The following is a 19,755-nucleotide window of genomic DNA, read 5'->3' on the forward strand; positions in this document are numbered from 1 at the left end:
TCAACATATCCTCGAGTATCTAAATAATTTGCTTGGATTGACCATCGGTTTGGGGATGAAAAGCGGTGCTAAAATGCAACTTAGTACCCAATACTTCTTGCAATTTCTTCCAAAACTGCAAAGTGAATCTCGGGTCTCTATTCGACACAATAGAAGTAGGTACCCCGTGTAACCTTACAATCTGAGACACATACAATTTTGCTAACTTATCAAGTGAATAATCCGTACGTACAGGAATAAAATGAGCCGACTTTGTCAATCTATCAACCAAAACCCAGATCGTATCTTTCTTGCTTGGTGACAATGGCAACCCAGATACAGAATCCATCGTGACTTGATCCCACTTCCATTCGGGTATCATGATCAGCTGAAGTAATCCTGAAGGCACTTGATGTTTCGCTTTCACTTGTTGACATATCAAACACTTCGAAACAAAGTCAGAAATGTCTCATTTCAAACCATGCCACCAATACTGACGTTTCAGATCGTTGTACATTTTCGTACTACCTGGGTGAACTAACATTCCACTGCTATAAGCCTCGTTCAAAATCATCGGAATAAGCTTTGAATTTCTCAGAACACATAATCGATTTTTGAACCTTAAACAATCATTACTATCAACAAAAAACTCTGAATCCTCTTTCGAAACACATAACGCTCACTTTGGAACTAATTCATCATCAACTTTTTGAGCTTCACGAATTTGTTGTATCAATAATGGTTTTGCTTTTAATTCCACTACTAACACATCATCAGCGGACACAGACAGGTGTACATTCATTGCTCGCAAAACAAACAGTGATTTACGGCTTAATGCATTATCAACCAGGTTAGCCTTTCCCGGATGGTAATCAATGACAAGCTCGTAATCTTTCAATAATTCTAGCTAACGTCTTTGTCTCAAATTCAAATCTATTTGAGTCATCAAGTATTTGAGGCTTTTTTTGATCGGAATACACATGTCATTTTTCCCCAAACAAGTAGTGGCACCAAATTTTCAAAGCGAAAACAATATCAGCTAACTCGAGATCAAGAGTCGGATAGTTTTTCTCATGTGGCTTCGATTGTCTCGAAGCGTACGCTACAACTCTACCCTCTTGCATCAACACACAGCCCAAACCATTTAGAGACGCATCACTGTAGATCACAAATTCTTTACGGATTAATTTGAACTAACACTGGGGCTTCAGTCAAAAGAGTTTTCAATTGATCAAAACTTTTCTGGCACTTTTCCGACCACTCAAACTTGATATCTTTCTGAAGCAACTTTGTCATCGGTGTTGCTATCATCAAGAAACCTTTCACAAACCGTCTGTAATACCCGGCAAGTCCCAAAATGCTTCGAACTTCTGAAACATTTCTCGGAGGCTTCCAATTGAGTATAGCTGAAATTTTACTCGGATCAACTCAGATACCCGATGCAGATACAACATGCCCCAAAAAGCTAACTTCCCTCAACTAGAACTCACATTTACTGAACTTCGCATATAATCGCTTGTGACAGCCCTAAAGTGGCCCTAGTCGGGAAGCGGTTTCGGGACCGCTAAACTTAGTCACCAAAATTATTTGGATGTGATATTTATGGTCTAAAACATGTGAATATGAATGTGCAAAAATTTTAAGCTTCGATTTAATAAATTGCATTTGAATTTAGTCAAAAGGACTTGTGTGACACTTTTGAAATGTTATAGGCTAATCTACAAGGATCTAATAGTACATGTAATCAAAAAGGAGGACTTGCATGTCAATTTCCCCCCCTAATATGTAGTGGCCGGCCATGAGCATGGGTGGACAAAGTGTCATGGCTAAAAACATGTCATAAACATGTTGGGACAATGCATTATGTAAGGATAATAAAATAAAGAGCATGGGCAATGTGTGTGTTTGTTCCCCCCTTTGCCGTGAGTGGGAGGAAAGAAAACAAAAGAATGAAAAAAATGTTCATTCTTGAACATCCTTGGCGAATAGAGGAAAGGAAGGAAGGGAAGAGTTGGAGAAAATCGGCTATGGTGGTTGTTAGATTAAGGTATGATATCATGTGATTCTTTTGGAATTTTTGTGAAGATGAGAGTGTTTTGGTGCTCATAACATGACCCATGTGTTAATTTTTGAGTTTTGTGTTGCAAGAAACATTTGGTTATGTCCTTATATGTCAAATTGATGATAAATTTTGATATTTGGTGAATGAATATGGGTTTCGTTCATGGTAGATAACAAAGAATGTGGTTGTTGTTCTTGTAAATTTGGATGAAATTTTGATGGATGATTGGAGCATTCGGCTAGGGTATAAAGGAAGGATTTTGATTGTTTCATCTATGTATTGATGATGAATGTGTTATGGAAAGAAATCGGTCTTCCTAAGAATATGATTTGTGAATGTTTATATTAGTAATAGCGAAATTAAAGAGGTTGATGTCTTGAACAAATGTTGATTATATGATTTGAAAATGAGATATGTTAATGATGAAGTATAATCGGCCATGGAGGTAGCTCATTTTGGAAGTGTGATTTGTGGTATATTTTTCTTTGTGGTTGATTATAAAAATTTGGCTTAAGTGAGGTAATTGGTAAAAGATGTGTTTATGATGTAATACATATGTTCTCATAAGCTAAGTTATGTATATGTGATATCTTGCATATTGGTTGTTATGGTAAGGTTTGAGATATTGACGTATGAATATGTTTTGTTTGTGGTTTGGCAACTAATGGTTAAGTTGTTAAGTTACATGCTTGAGTAGTGTATATGTTAAGAATGGTTCTAAAATGTATATGGATGCCGTGTGATTGTGTTTGATTGGGAAGTAAATTGTTTGATTTAGCTTAAGAGCAAAAAGGATCAAAGTCGGATAAGGGAAAAGAGAAAGTAAACGAATAGCCGTGGACATCTAATCGTCGACCACTTCTGAGGTAAGTTTTAAGCGATTAATCATTGAGTAAATTCAATCATAATAGGACATAATGAGTTGATTTGATAAGATATGATGTGGCCATGATATGTCTCAAACCTAAATGGTAAGTTCATAAGTGTTTGGACTTGGAGATTTAAGAGCAAATTGTAATAAATTGTTTGGACAGCATCAGTAATGTGATTTTAGAAAATCACTATAAATTGTTGGTGTGGAATTATAGGCTGAATAAATATGTAATCAAAGCTTAGTTGGTCTAGTTTCTTATAAAAGAGACCGTGGAAGTAAAGAAATTTCCTATAAAGAGATATTTAAAGTTGTGCGGGACAGTGTCGGAATGACTCTGAAATCCCCTGTTCTGTTTTTGGAAAATCATTATAATTTGTACAAAAATGGTTATAAGATAAGATTTATATGCTTAGACTCCTTAAGGAGTCTAGTTTCAAATTGAATCAAATACAACACATTATGAATTCTGTACAATGAAAAATTTGATTTGTAGCGAAGAGTGGTCAGATTAGTCAAACAGTGAAACAGGGGAAACTTTAAGAAAAATCTGGTATTGATTGGCCAAACAAAAAATTCTGAAAATTTCATGGATGGAAGATATATGAGTCTATATTCTGAGAAAATTAACGGCAAGTGATTTGGAGTCTTGTAGCTCCAGGTATAAATAATTTAGTGACCATTGCTCAGGAAAACAGCTCGTAGCGAATATGTGATTTTGTTGTAAACATGGATAAAAACTTGTTTTAGTTGCTCATAAGCTATTGATTGATTCCATACTGGAATTCTAAATTGTGATATTGTAAAATTATACATGAGTGTTAGATGGATCTTTTATATCAAAATTTGTGAAATTGTAAGTTTATGAGTATTCGAATATGAAATGATAGTATGGCGTGAAATTGAATTATTCGTTGGAAAATGATTGATGAAGATTCGGCCAAGACCAAGTCTGTACATAATAATATATGTATATAAGGCCTAATGGCCGATGTGATGAACGTGAAAATGTATATATATGTGATAAGGCCTAATGGCCGATGTGATGAATGTGAAAATGTATATATATGTGATAAGGCCTAATGGCCGATGTGATGAATGTGAAAATGTATATATATGTGATAAGGCCTAATGGCGGATGTGATGAACGTGAAAATGTATATATATGTGATAAGGCCTAATGGCCGATGTGATGAACGTGAAAATGTATATATATGTGATAAGGCCTAATGGCCGATGTGATGAATGTGAAAATGTATATATATGTGATAAGGCCTAATGGCCGATGTGATGAATGTGAAAGCGTATATCTATATATGTGGTAAAGCCGAATGGCTAATGTGAATGTTGTAACATGTGATCAAGTGTACATGAAATTTGGAAATATGTTCCGGGTGAGACTCGATGACTACGTGTGGAGATTATGTCCGGGTAAGACTTCGTAATAAGAATTGCTTATAAAATATATGCAATGCGAAAGGTTAAACAGGTATGTACTCCAAGTTTATATATGATGCATACGATATATCTATGTCACATGAGCTCACTTTTATGTGAGAGTTTATCTGCCTGTTGTATATGATGAGATGTTCATATTCGGTAAAGGGATGGTATGCCCGAAGGAAGAGGGAAATAAAAATACGAACAACTATGTTATAATTTGATTGTTATCTGTTGACACTACTTAAAACTTACTAAGCATTATAATGCTTACTCCGTTTATTCTGTTTCCTCTGCCTTGTAGGTCTCATTGCGAAGCTACAGGCTCGGGGATCGTCAGCAACTAGTCACACTATCACTATCCACTGTTTGGTATTGCTATGTTTTGGAAAATCTTATGGCATGTATAGAATAGACTAGTAGTGAGAGGATATTTTGGTTAATGTATAGGACTACCCCTTTTGTTGTGGGTCATGGACCCTTTGGATTTGTATAATTTTGGATAGCCATGCGAAAATGGCTTATAAATGTTTTGAGCATAATGTTATAATCATTCGGTATGTATATGCTCATTAAGAGGCATGGAAATGTTTGGCAACGATCAGCCATTAGAATGGTTCATCATGATCATATTTTGGACTATATATGCAAGAGGGTTAGTTGAATCATAGAAACTATGTTTTAGATAAAGTCTACCCTAAAAATAGATGCTGGTAGCAGCAGTGATGTGGATGTGAAAAATCACTAAAAATAGTAGGGATGGAATTAAATAGTGAATAAATTATGTAAATGAACCTTGATGAATCTACTTTCATATGGAAGAAAAGAAACGGTCATATGAGTTATATGTTAAGAGATATTTAGGTTTTTGTGGAATAGGGCCAGAACAGTTTCTGGAATCCCTGTTCCGACTTTTGAAATTCATTGTAAATTAACCAGAGATAATTAGGAGTCATGCCATATATGTATAGATTCCTATTTGAGTCTAGTTTCTATAGAAACAAACAGCATCAGTATTGAAGCCTTGTACAGGGAGATATCCAGGTCGTAATGCATGAAGGTCAGTGTAGTCGCACCCTGTAACAGGGGAGAATTTTCGGGGAAAAATATATGTAGATGGACATATGAGTCTAGTTTCGGGGAAAAATTATGAATCTGATTTTCGAGTTGTGGAACTCAAGTTATGATTTTTAAGGATAAAGTGTGTGATCACCAACCCGCTGGAAATTTTTTTTTTAAAATGGATGTGAAAGTGAATGGTTTAAGCCGTTAACCCCTCGTGTCCGACTCCGGCAGCGGACTCGGGTACGGGGTGTTACATTGCTTGTCTCGAAAAATCAGTAATACTAACTTCAAGTGTTCGGCATGTTCAGTTTCATTGCGTGAATAGATCAAAATGTCATCTATAAACATGACTACAAACCGATCCAAATACTGTCTGAAAATCCGATTCATTAAATCCATGAAAACAGCAGGGGCATTAGTGAGCCCAAACGGCATCGCTAGGAACTCATAATGTCCTACCTAGTTTTGAAAGCAGTTTTAGGCACATCAGAGTCTCTAACTCGCAACTGATAATAACCCGAACTCATAATGTATTCATTTGTCGTTCTAACACGAGGTATCTTAGTCTTAGACTTTTACCAAATCACCGGCATTTAGCCTGCTAGGTTTTAAACCCGAATTCATCCACTGGCATTTCGCCTGGTAGGCTTGAAGCCCGATATCATTTCACCGGCATTATAGCCTGCTAGGCTCAAAGGCCCGAATAGTATTTCACCGGCATTGTAGCCTGCTAGGCTCAAAGGCCCGAATAGTATTTCACCAGCATTGTAGCCTGCTAGGCTCAGAGGCCCGAATAGTATCTCACCGGCATCATAGCCTACAAGGCTTAAAGGCCCGAATATTACTGTACGATATTCAAATCAAAAAGTTTCATACAACACAATCACACCAAATTAGGCACAAACATCATTCGAATATATCATCTTACATTTTGTCACATTTATTTCATTTCATCATTCACACTTATCATTTGATAGTTTACACATAACATCTCACTCATATTCATCTAACAATTATCATTTCATCATAAAAACATATCACATTTTAATTCTATATTATAATTGCCATTCGGCCATATACATATATTACAAGTAATACTTAATTCTCATAATATGTAATGTCATTATCGAATATTATTTATGTTTATCTACTTAAAACTTTCCTCGAATATTTTTGAACAGTCTCGGATCGACTATTCAACTAATTTCTCCTTTCCCTTGTCCAGCCTTGGTTCTCTATGCTCTTGAGCTAATTCAAACAAAATTTAACTTATTAAGGTCCCATCATGCTAGCTTATGGCCTAATATGACAAGAAATTTAATAGGTCATATAGCTACTATTAGCTCAAATACAAAATGGTCATACACATTTTTTTTAATCACATTAAGCAATTTAATACAATTAATTTAACATTTCCTTATGTACACCTTTATGACCGAATACATATATCAAATAAGTAACTTGCCTTAACACATAACTCACATAGCCAAAGTATATATGACCCTAAAGACCAAATATGTATATCACCAAAGTTCCTATGATTTAACCTTTAAACTTTATAGCGGAATATTCATTATATATCTAGTTCACATATACAAACACAAAACTCATATGGCTTATCATATTTTCATATACATATCTCACCCATATAGTCGAATATATAGCTCATCAAATAGATATTTATTCACGTTCCCTTAACACGTATTGATCAACTAGACCATGCCTTAGCCTTGGCACATTCGGTCATTAAAGCAATAACCTATTTAACATTCAAACATTTTGTACTAAAAAATTTCTCCCAAGGTCGAATTCATATAAAACCCTTAATACTTATATGAAGTTTATATTTTAAATAATTTATACACACCATTAACCTAATATCAATTAACTAAGCACTTTAACAAATTTTCTTTAACTATACACACATTCGGCAATGAAAATGACAATTTAACAAACCTTAAATTCAACTTATAATATTATATACTCAATTTTCAAAGCATTTAACATCACTTCATCATAATATTACATCATGGCCGAATGCTCCTTTTAAACCATTTATACATAAGTACCAATCCTCAAACTTAATTTATAACTATCTAAATCATTTAAAACATCCAACACAAAATTTTCTTTGCATTACATACTATAGCCGAATGCCCATTCCAAGCAATTGAGCCACACATAGTTCAAATTTCAAAATTTAAACTTATAAACTTACAATCACATGGATTTTAACATTATAGTCCATCAAACTTTCATTCATCAATTTCTATCATCAAACATAAATTTTTGCAATTTCCTATCATGACCAAATTCACAGTTAAGCAACTCTTAACAAATTAATTCATGGGTTTAAAGTAGAACCAAGAGAGGAACTCAAAAACATGAATTTTTAACCAAACTACCATTAACTTACCTTGAATTTATCTCTCCCAAGTGACCGAATATTCAAGAGCTTCTCTTCTTCCTATTTGTTTTCTTAAGTTTCTGCTAAGTGATAGAAATAATAAAAATAAAGTTCACTTTGTTTTTATCTCCCATTTTATGTTATAAAATAACATATATTATTTTATACCATAATTTAAGTTTATAATTTATTAATATTATTAAGCACATGATGCATTAATCAACCCCACTACCGTCCACTTAAATAAAGTGGTAAAATAGACATGCAAATCATCTACTTTAGTAATTTACAAAATTAATCACTTGGACATTCACCTACCACATTATCAAAGTTTCTCAAACAAGTCCTTTTTAGCTAATTCCACATTCAAATGACAAAATTAAGACACGATACTTTCACACATGCACTTTCACATATAATAAGCATAGAATATAACATTTAATTATTTTTGTAACTCGATTTTGTGGTCCCAAAACCACTTCCCGACTAGGGTCAAATTAGGGCTGTCACATTCAGTGTTTTCAACGATTTGACAACATTGATACTACTCTACAGCAGATTTGTCAGCACCTTCCTATCTCATCGCCAGTCCCACCTCGCGAACCATCCAGCAATGAAGATATCTAGAATTATTTATTTATTATTTTATGTTTTTACTAATGATTGAAACTATTTCTATTATTTTTATTAGACTTTAGATATTTTATTTTTCCTTATTCATTTCGGCTATTTCTTTTTGAGTAAAAGTTCCTGATTTTATTCCAATTATATAGAGCTCTTGAGCTCATCACCACATAAGAACTAAAGCTCCATTGGGAAAGGTTCTCCATGACTTCCATGTCTTGCTCGACAATGACCATAGCTATGACTAGGTATAATATTTTTTGGCGCAGGACTTATGGCCTAATGAACCTCTACGACCGTTGGAGTATCCTCTTCCACTCTCAAACCAATCACTCTCCAAAACTCTAGTTCGAGGAATTCATCATACAAGAAGTTTCACTTCTCTCCCTAACTTATTTTTTCTCTAACATCTATCTTTGTACATTGAGGGCAATGTACATCTTAAGTGTGGGGGGTATTTATTTCACTATCAGAAAAATCCCTGAATAATCACCTTGTTCTCATGAAAAACTCTCATATCATATTTAGGATAAATTTTAATTGATTTATGATTTTGATTGATATATTTTGAATTAAAACATAGGGATTTATGCATTGATTTTTTAAACTTTAAGACATTAGAGAATCAAAGCATGATAAGTTGATTTTTAATAAATTAAATTATAGGTTATTTCCCTAAGTCGAGGTATTACATTGAATTAGAATTCACGAGTATAAACATCAAAAAGCCATAATTTTTTGTGAGATTTTTGAGCCTTATTTTTTTGTGAGATTTTTGAGCCTTTTGAGCATCTATTCATCCTTTCATGCTCACTTTTATTATTGCTTTGAGTGCATCAGTATTGAACTGTTATTCTAGAACTTGCTTGATTATGCATGTCGAGACCACACCATTTGATTTGATATATCAAAATGATTAAGGCACTTAGGATTAACCTACTCATGCCATGAAAAGCTTACCTCCACGATTAACCCCTAGTAAACCCCCTTGAGCCCAACAAACCAATTCTTGTATTACCCTTAATATTAACCTTTAACCCATTATTGTTGAAATCCTCTAAATTAATCCCTATTTTTGTCGAGATTTGAGTTGAATGGATTGCCTAGCTATGTTTTGTTCTTGATATTTAGCCTACATTATTTAACTTGTTCTTAAAAAAGAAAAAAAATACAACTATGTATGCATATTTATAATTTCATATTCTGAGAGAAGCTCTGTTGTACGCAAGTGAAGATTAACTCTTTTTTCTAATTAGGCAACTTTTCAATTCAATCTCGATTCTAACCCTTTCTTTCAGCTTGTAACATCTTGATTTTCGGGTTTATTCGCGATTTTCAATATTTTGTAAAGATTTTTAAAATTTTGAATTTGGATGTGGAATTAGTATTTTGAGTAGGTAAATGGGCTTATAGAAGGCCCATGAGTTGGCCAAAACCAGTTGAATTTTTGGAATTTTAGACTTAGGAGTTAGGGGTTCAGCTAATTGGCCTTAAGTGGAGTGATGGGTAAATTGCATCACAAATGAGCCTTTGGTAAAGTGGCTAAGTGACGCCACTAGGGAGCTATGAAGGTGGCGTGTAAGTGTTGGGGGAAGACCTAGGTTCGATTCCCTTTGTTGGCAAATAGATGCATTTATTTTTTTAGTGCAGGAGGGGTAAGTGTTGGAGTTCAGGTGGATTCTGCTAGAGGAGAGTTGGATCGGTTTAATCACTGGGATTAAGGAGTGATAAGGGAGAGATTTAAGGGATTGGGATGAGGCTAGAGTTAGCCGAATGGGGGGAATTGAAGAGGGAAAATCAGCAGGGGGATTATGAGGGTAGTATTTTGGCACTTAGGGTATTGTTGGTGCCGTTTTCTTCTGCTTTTACACCTTAGGATTGTTCTTTTCTCTCTTTTTCCTCTCTAGCCGAAACTACCATCTCCCCTATTCTTCTTCTTCTATTTTTTCTTCTTCAAACTATTCATCATACATACTATTCATCAACACTTTTGCGAATCCATAAAGCGAAATCCTAGGATCACCTTTGCTTGCCGATTTCTTCAAAGCCGTGTTCTCCTATGTTCTTTTGCTTTTATTAATTTACAAATTATCTTTTCTTAATCTTGGATTCCTGACCGCAATTCTACTTCAAGGTTGTAGCCCCGCATTATCATCTCCTTCATCACACAAAAGCCGAAAAACCATAGAATTGGGGGCTTATAGCCGAAACTTCAGAACTCCGGGAGTCGAGTTTTTACCATCGTTTGAAAGATAAATCTGCACCAGATTGCGTGGAGATCAAAAAGGAGTAAGGGGTAAGTGTTCATCATCTCAGATCTGGTTATATTTTACAAAGTTAGGAAAAGCCGAAGTCCCTAAAATATAGAGAGGCTGTCGATTTGGGCATGTGGCTCTAAGGGTTTTTAACGGTTGTTTTCTTTCATTGGTTAGTGCCTTCTTAAGTGTGGGATTGAAAGCGTGAATCACTGGAGCAATCGGATTCGGAGCTAGCTGTCGATTTTGGCGACAAAGGTAAGGTACCCAAGTGCCATTGTGGATGGTGGCCGAATGTGTAAGTGATGATAATCGGTAGTTTTGATTTGGTTTAATACAACATGGTCTAATCTATAAGTGGTTGATTATAGGGGAAATCGCATAGGAGATCTCGTCAAAGAATATCGCAAATCAGGTGTGTACCGAACACCCTTCTTTAGTTCAATTAAAAAGTTAAATGCCGAAATTCGGCATTTCATGGTCATGTGGGTATGCGAATGCTCTCAAGTCATAGAATAATTGTTAGATCTGGCACCGCAAGGTGGTAAGCACATTCGCATGACGTTTTAGCGTATTTCGGAAAAAAGGGGCTCGATGGGCCAAAACTGGGCCCAAAGGGCTTACGGACCAATATGGGTAAGAGATGGGCAAATTAGCCTGTTAGGTAGATGGTGGAATCAAATTGCATAAAACTTATAAAAATTACTGAATTAGCTTGTGCAGTAGCGTAGATCACGAAATTACCCCTAAAGAGCAAAATTACCGATATACCCCTACGGTTTTAAATTGGCTGAACTGCTTGATTGATTACTACTATATTTTGCATGATATGCATTTATTAATATCTGTTGCATGGGATTGGGGTATTAATGGAGGAAGTATTGAAAGTGGTTCATCCACGATTGGAGGCTTTGCCTCAATCGACTGAATTTGAGTGTTCTTTGCAACTGTGGTGTGTAGGGTTGGGTGGGTTGAGATATTCCCCACATGGTGTGTAGGGTTGGTGCAGGCGGTGTAGCGGGTGGTGGGTTGAGTAGTCTCCCGGATGGGCTTGCATTCATTATTCTTGTTGTTACTCATATTATCGAATCGGGCCTATGGGCCACTTGTTATGTAAAAAGGGCTAAGGCCTTGCTATCAGATTCAAAAGGGCTTGACCCATCGTGTAATCGTTATCTGAATAGGGCTTAGGCCCAATGGGCTCGAGTGACTTGGGCTTGGATGGGTTTCAGATATACTCGAGTTTTCCCAAACTCACCCCTTTCCTCTTCCATCCTTGCAGGTGAGCCCTAGAATTGGTGGACTTGGAGTCGGGATTCAGAGTGGCCATGAAGATTGATTGCCGATTTTAAATAAGTTTAATATTTATTTTGGATTATTTTTATTATGCTTAAAGTTGTAATAAGGTCGCTCTTTTTAATTACTTATATTTTGGGGATTATTAAACCGGCTAGCACTAGGTTCGCTTTTATAAAATCTACTTGTTTTTAAAAGATCACGATGACACGCAAAGTTTCCATAAAGTAAATGTTTTCCCAAGAAAATAAATATTTTAAGCAAACGATTTGCAACCTTAATCATTTTCTTAAGCTGGTCATAATCAAACGGTTTTCTCAAAATTATACGAGATGTTAGAGTGTGGCAATGGCGGTGTGCATGTCTAGGATTGGATCCGAAGAGAGAGCTTGGTACTTAAGTAGTCCGACGGACTCACCTCCTCTTCTTCCTAGTTTCCTACCTGGTGCGCAGCTTCCATTCACTTTAACTTACCTTTAAAAGTGTCTTTTACAACACCAACTCAGATTTTCCAAACTAATTGTTTTGAACGCATCAATGTGGCGCATCAGATCCGGTCATAACATCCAGGCCGGGTTTGGGGTGTTACATTTAGTGGTATCAGAGCCTAGGTTGCAACAACTCGGCTGTGGATCGGGTCCGAAAATCTTTTCAAAAACTTGGGCCTAAGAAGGGTATTTTTGGAAATGGTAAGTTTCTCGAAGATATTCAAGGTTTTTCTATTTGTTAAACGGGGTTAAATCAATAGTTTTAAAATAAAAGTGTTTCCAAATGAAATCTTTTTATTTTCGGTGAACAAAAACATGGTTTTTAATTTTTACATGGACTGATAAGGAAGTGGCACACTGAATCCCCGACACCAAGTCTGTAAGTGATCTTTTTCTGCTTTAAGTATTTATATAAAACTATACTGTAAATAATACTGCATATAGTACTGAGCCTTAGAGATAGAACTATTGATGATGTAGTATTAGGACTACAAGACTGAAACCGTAGCTAAATTATGATTGCGCGAAATAACTCTGAAACTCTATCTGTTCATAAGATATTCTGTAATAAACAGTGAAACCAGTAAACTAATGTCATAAAATTAAATGTGAATCGATAAATCGTTATGAGTACAAGGGCTACTCGAGGAAGAGGCCGTGGTCAAGGCCGAGGTAGCACTCAAGCTGGATCTGCGTCATCTGAACACATGCCAGCTGGCGGGGTACGTCCACCACCGATTAATGAAAATGGGCCGTATGACCGGGCTGCAGGGGATGACGCTTTGTCTCAGGCCAAGTTGAGGGTTTTGGAAAGGGTGGCCGGAGCTAACGTCGGGCCCATGAATAGGGGGTCTATTTCTGAATGACTTCGGGCCAACGGAGCTGAGATTTTTAGGGGCGTATCTGGAGTGGCCCTAAATGTGGCTGAGTATGTAACACCCCGAACCCGAGACCGTCGCCGGGGTCGAACGCGAGGTGTTAACAGACTTCAACCCACTTATTGACAATTTTCAGACAAGCTGCCAATCTGAGTACTAGTCGCTCTAAAATCCATAACTTGAGTTTTACAACTCGAAAATCAGTTCCGTAAATTTTTCCTGAATCTAGACTCATATGTCCATCTACATATTTTTTTCTAGAATTTTTGGTCGAGCCAATTAGTACAGTTTATTAGTTAAAGTCTCGCCTGTTGTAGGGATCGACTACACTGACCTTTGTGCGTTACGAATTGGATATCTCCTGTACAGGGCTTCAATACTAATTCCGTTTGTTTCTATAGAAACTAGACTCAGAGAGGAATCTACACATATATGGAATGACTCCTAATTATCTCTGGTTAATTTACAATGATTTTCCAAAGTTGGAACAGGGATCCAGAAACCGTTCTGGCCCTATTTCACAAGAACTTTAAAATCTGTTGACTTATAACTCATATAACCATTTCGTTTCTTCCATATGAAAGTAGATTCATCAAGGTACACTTACATAATTTATTTGCTATTTAATACCATTCCTACTATTTTTAGTGATTTTTCACATCCACGTCACTGCTGCTGTCAGCATCTGCCTTTAGTAGGCTTTACCTATTTCATACTTTCCATGATTCAATTGGCCCTTTTTACATACATAGCACAAAGCGTGATCATGATTAACCATTCCAATGGCTAATCGTTTCAAAATAATTCCATACCTCATAAGGGTCAACATACAAACGATTATAGTTCTATGCTAAAACATTATATAAGCCATTTTCGCACGGCTATCCAAGTTTACACAAACCGAAGGTACATGACCTTCAACAAAGGATGGTCCTATACATGCCATTTCAAAGTTCAACCAAAATTTGTACCAAAATGGGGCTTCGATAGTGTGGATGACTTGACTTCTTTGATCCCGAATCCGATAGCTAACGAGCGAAACCTATAAAACAGAGAGCCAAAGCAACGGGTAAGCATTTTAATGCTTAGTAAGTCTCAAGCAATGAAATCAGCTTTGACTAAGGTATTTTATTCACATGGCTAATTAAACCACTTTACTAATTCACATTCCCATACTCATACTTATTTCACATCACCGACCCTTATGTTCATACACAAAGAACAACTTAGCCCAAGGCCGGTAGCTCGTTTATCAACTTAGCGATACTTACTTGTAAGAATTCAATTAGTACAAGCACATACAAGCATACCTCATTGCTGGAATTTTCACAAGTGTATAAGCTGAAATTTTCACAGCAAGATTGCTCACTTCGAATCACATACTTTCGGATTTAACCGGATATAGCGATCAGACGATTGCCTTGGTCATAACCCGGATTTGGTGACTTGCACAAAGGCCTTGGTCTTAGCCGGATATATCAACTCGCACGAATGCCTTGGTCTTAGCCGGATATATCAACTCGCACGAATGCCTTCGGTCTTAGCCGGATATATCAACTCGCACGAATGCCTTGGTCTTAGCCCGGATATATTTCCAATGTTCACTTACATATATATCAATATTCAAGACACGTCCATAGTTCGTTACATTAAAGCTCTAACACAAAATATCTATCAACCTTTACTATTTCGGCTCAATGGCCACACAAACAAGGAGCATAATTTTGATATAATTCAAGTAGGGTCATCACTCAAGACTTACCTTGGATGTTGTCGAGCGATTTCGACGGCTATTCAACTACTTTTTCCTTCCCTTTATCGGATTTAGCTCCCTTTGCTCTTGAGCTAATTTACACAAATTTAACTTATTAAAATCTCATCATGATAGCTTATGGCGAATATGACAAGGAGTGTAAATGGTCATATGGCCATCCTTTAGCTCAAATACACAATGGTCATGCACATTTTACATCACAACAAGCAATTCAATACATTCAAACATCAACGTGAAGTTCAAAGTACTTGGCCCTTATATACATTAGGCATCAAAGTTGTATATGTACGAAATCATAAATCGAACTCAACACATTAGTTAATATTCCTCTTAGTCAATTTTCTAAGCCAAGAATAGGCATCAATATGCTTGCCTCAAACCGAATGCATGCACACTAATTACCCCTCATGTGGCGAATATACACTTAATACCACACAAAAAAACAGCATACATTTTACTACTAACACATTACATATCGTAATTCATTGCACATCTCTTATTTACTTCATAATCAACACATCATCACAAGCAAATATACACTTTGAATTAGCATATATGTCATACCAATCCATCATGTGCAAACATATATTCATGTAGGTGCAAGGGCGAATTCTCAAGTGGCTTATATCCAAATATATACACACTTCCAAAGCTTAAATCTTACTTACCATGCAACATGCATGAATTATACTTATGGATATATCATGGCGAATACCACAACACCACACCATTTCAATTTGGTCATGGTGAAACAAAGAACTTAGTATCTCATTCAAAAAAATGCTAAAAGAAAATCTAAGAATCTTCAATCCTCCATCACATGTATCACTTTCAAGCTTGTTATTTAACATGCAATGGCATTAACACCACATTCACTTTGGCGAATTTCATTCCCATGACATAACAAGGATTTGAACCATGGGCTAACAAGAACATTAAGCTAGCAACTAAAAACATGCATGAACCTCAAACATACCTTAATCTTGATGCAAGTTTAGCCAACCTCTTCCTAATCCTCTTCCAAACCAAGTATGAAGCAAAACTCCTTCCTTAACCTTAGTATTTTCGGCCAACAAGAGAGTGAAAAGAGATGAACAAAATTTTTCTTTCTTCCTTTAGGACATTCGGCCAAGCTATGGAGGAAGATGGACACTTTTTTTTTGTTTCTCATCTACTAACATTAATTGTTTATTCCATAACCCTTATTTTATTCTTTCCATCATAACCCATTTACCAAACATGTTTCATGACATGATTTTTGCCCATAAATCCTTGTCATGGCGGCCACTAGCTATGGGGAAATTTGACATGCAAGTCCATTGTTTTGCATGCATCCTTTAATTAGTCATCACACATTTCCCTCATACTTTCAAAGTTTATTACTAGGTCCTTTCTAGTGAAATTCACATCTATAATTCTAAATCAAAGCATAAAAATATCACACATGAGTTAACACACATTATAGGCAATAAAATAAATATTAAATTATTTTTATGCCTTGGTTTTGTGGTCCGAAACCACATTTCGACTAGGGTCGTTTTAAGGTCGTCACAACTCTCCCCACTTTAGAAATTTTCGTCCCCAAAATCTTACCGTAAATAGGTTTGGATATTGCTCTTTCATAGAGTTCTCGGGTTCCCAAGTAGCTTCTTCTATCCCGTGTTTGAGCCATAACACTTTCACTAGCGGAACCCTTTTGTTTCGCAACTCTTTCATTTCACGAGCTAGGATACGAATCGGTTCTTCTTCATAACTCATATCGGCTTGAATTTCAACCTCGATGGACTAATTACGTGCGACGGATCAGATCTATAGCGTCAAGCATTGAAACATGGAAGACGTTGTGAATCTTTCCAAGTTCAGGGGCAAGATCAAACGATATTTAATCGGGCCAACTCGTTCGGAGATTTCGTGACGGCCCAATGAATCTCGGCTCAACTTGCCCTTACTACGAATCTGAGTATCTTTTTCCACGGCGAAACTTTAAGAAACACTTTATCTCCCACCGATACTCAATGTCCTTTCGTTTCAAACCGCATACGATTTCGACGATCGGAGGCTATCTTGATTTTCACGGATTACTTTTACTTTCTGCTCAGCATCTTTAATCAAATCCACTCCAAAAATTTTGTTCTCACCGAGCTCGGTCCAAAACAATGGTGTACGGCATTTACGCCCGCACAAAGCCTCGTAAGGCGCCATCTTAATACTTGATTGAAAACTATTGTTGTGGCGAATTCAATCAAAGGTAGGTACCGTTCCCACGAACCATCGAACTCGAGGATGCAACATCTCAACATATCCTCAAGTATCCGAATTATACGCTCGGATTGACCATCGGTTTGGGGGTGAAAGGCGGTGCTGAAATGCAACTTGGTGCCCAATGCTTCTTGTAATTTCTTCCAAAATCGCGAGGTGAACCTCGGATCTCTATCCGACACAACTGAAATCGGTACCGTGTAATCTCACAATCGAGAAACGTATAATTCAGCTAGTTTATCCAATGAAAATCCATACGCATTGTGGATAAAGTGAGCCGACTTAGTCGGTCTATCAATAATAACCCAAATTGCATCCTTCTTACTTGTTGACAACGGCATCCGGACACAAAGTCCATTGTGACTCGATCCCATTTCCACTCGGGTATCGTGATCGGTCAAGTAACCTCGAAGGCACTTGATGCTCCGCTTTCACTTGTTGACATATTAAACATCTTGCAACAAAGTCGGAGATGTCTCGTTTCATACCATGCCACCAAAACCGACGTTTCAACTCATTGTACATCTTCGTACTCCCCGGGTGGATTGCCATTCGGCTACAATGAGCTTCGCTCGAATTATCGAAATAAGTTCAATTCTTTGGAACACACAAACGACTTCGAACCTCAAACAATCGTCATCATCAATTTGAAACTCCGATTCCTTGTTCGTAACACACTCAAATTCGTTTTGCACGCAACTCCTCATCAATTTTTGAGCTTCACGAATTTGATGAGTCAACAATGGTTTGGCCTTTAATTCGGCTACTAACACATTGTCGGGTAGGATAGACAAGTGTACATTCATCGTCAGAAGCAAAGCGGTGATTTCGGCTTAAGGCATCCGCAACCACATTAGCCTTTCGGGTGATAGTCAATGACCAGCTCATAATCCTTTAACAGCTCGAGCCAACGTCTTTGTCGCAGATTTAAGTCTCTTTGAGTCATCAAATATTTGAGACTTTTGTGATCCGAATACACATGGCACTTCTCACCAAATAAGTAATGTCGCCATATCTTTAAGGCGAATACGATGGCGACCAATTCGAGATCATGGGTCGGATAATTTTCTCATGTGGCTTTAATTGTCTCGACGATAGGCCACAACTCGACCTTCTTGCATCAATACGCAACCTAACCCAAGTAGGGAGGCGTCACTATAGATGACAAACTCTTTGCCGATTCGGCCGTACTAGTCTTGGAGCTTCAGTCAAATGAGTTTTCAATTGGTCAAAACTTTTTCGACACTTTTCCGTCCATTCAAACTTGACATCTTTCAAGCGGTTTCGTCATGGGTGTGGCTATCATCGAGAATCCTTTTACAAACCGTCGGTAGTAACCCGCAAGTCCCAAAAAGCTCCGAACCTCAAGAATATTTCTTGGAGGTTTCAGTTGAGTATGGCTGAAATTTTGCTTGGGTCGACTCGAATACCGATGCAGATACCACGTGACCCAAGAAGCTAACCTCTCTAACCGTAACTCACACTTGCTAAACTTAGCATATAACCGCTTATCCCGTAAAATTTGCAACACTAATCTCGTGTGCTCGCATGTTCGGTCTCATCTCTTGAATAGACCAAGATGTCGTCGATGAACACAACTACGAACCGATCCAAATATGATCTCAAGATCCGATTCATCAAATCCATAAATACCGCAGGGCATTAGTGAGCCCAAACGGCATCACTAAGAACTCGAGTGACCATATCTCGCTCAAGGCGGTTTTGGGTATGTCCGAATCTCGGATTCAAGAATCGATAATAGCCCGATCTCAAATCTATTTTTGAGAACACCGAGGCTCCTTCAGTTGATCGAACAAATCATCGATACGTGGTAACGGATACTTGTTCTTTATTGTCACTTTATTAAGTCGACGATAGTCGATGCACAACCTCATGGTTCCGTCCTTCTTTTCACAAACAACACCGGTGCACCCCAAGGTGAAAAACTCAAGCGAGCAAAACCTCTATCCATCAACTCTTGCAACCGAGCTTTCAACTCCTTTAATTCGTTGGTGCCATACGATATGGAGCTATCGAAATCGGTGTGGTCCTGTACAAGCTCAATGCCAAACTCTATCTCCGAACAGTGGCAAACCCGCAATTCTTGGGAAAACGTCCGGGTATTCACAAACCACCGGCACAGATTTGGGTTCTATTCCTAACTCCTTATCATCAAGTATATACGCAAGGTATGCTTCACACCCTTTTCTTACATATTTCTGGGCCAACATTGATGATATTACAGCTGGCAACCCCTTCAAGTTCGTAGACTCAACTCGGATCATCTCGTTGTTTATGATCTCAAATCAATAGTCTTGCTTTTGCAATTCACAACCGCATCATGCACGGTCAACCAA

Source organism: Gossypium arboreum, chromosome 4, assembly GCF_025698485.1.
Source record: "Gossypium arboreum isolate Shixiya-1 chromosome 4, ASM2569848v2, whole genome shotgun sequence".
Lineage (NCBI taxonomy): Eukaryota > Viridiplantae > Streptophyta > Magnoliopsida > Malvales > Malvaceae > Gossypium > Gossypium arboreum.